This window comes from Atractosteus spatula, unplaced genomic scaffold (assembly GCF_055471065.1).
Source record: "Atractosteus spatula isolate fAtrSpa1 unplaced genomic scaffold, fAtrSpa1.hap1 Scaffold_111, whole genome shotgun sequence".
Classification (NCBI taxonomy): Eukaryota; Metazoa; Chordata; class Actinopteri; order Semionotiformes; family Lepisosteidae; genus Atractosteus; species Atractosteus spatula.
Window position 1 is genome coordinate 101,510 of NW_028296666.1, and position 991 is coordinate 102,500.

The following is a 991-nucleotide window of genomic DNA, read 5'->3' on the forward strand; positions in this document are numbered from 1 at the left end:
GCTTGTAGTTTGCACCGTTTTGGAGAAATTAACGAAAATATGTCATTCGTTTGGTCAATTTTCCAAAAAATTAAACACATTTTCCTTTGATGGCAGACATGATGCTGCGTTTAAAACCGGGGTTAAAGGACATTAAATGAAAGCTCTGGGTCTCTGCTTTCATATGCATTGGGTTTTAAGCTTGTAGTATGCACCGTTTTGGAGAAATTAACGGAAACATGTCATCCGTTTGGTCAATATTCTAAAATATTGGACTCATATTCTTATGATGGTGACATGATGCTGCGTTTAAAACCGGGGTTAATGGACACTAAATGAAATCTCTGGGTCTCTGCTTTCACATGCATTTGGTTTTAAGCTTGTAGATTGCACCGTTTTGCAGAAATTAACGAAAATATGTCATCCGTTTGGTCAATATTCTAAAATATTGGACTCATATTCTTATGATGGCAGACATGATGCTGCTTTTAAACCCGGGGTTAATGGACATTAAATGAAAGCTCTGGGTCTCTGCTTTCACATTCATTTGGTTTTAAGCTTGTAGTATGCACCGTTTTGGAGAAATTAACGAAAATATGTCATCCGTTTGGTCAATTTTCCAAAATATTGGACTCATATTCTTATGAGGGCAGACATGAAGTTGCGTTTAAAGCCGGGGTTAATGGACATTAAATGAAAGCTCTGGGTCTCTGCTTTCACATGCATTTGGTTTTAAGCTTGTAGTATGCACCGTTTTGGAAATATTAATGAAAATATGCCTTCCGTTTCGTCAAAATTCCAAAATATTGGACTCATTCTTTTGATGGCAGACATGATGTTGCGTTTAAAACCGGGGTTAATGGACATTAAATGAAAGCTCTGGGTCTCTGCTTTCACATGCATTGGGTTTTAAGCTTGTAGCTTCAACCGTTTTGGAGAAATTAATGAAAATATGTCATCCACTTACTCAACATTCCAAAATATTGGACATTTATTCTTATGATGGTAGATA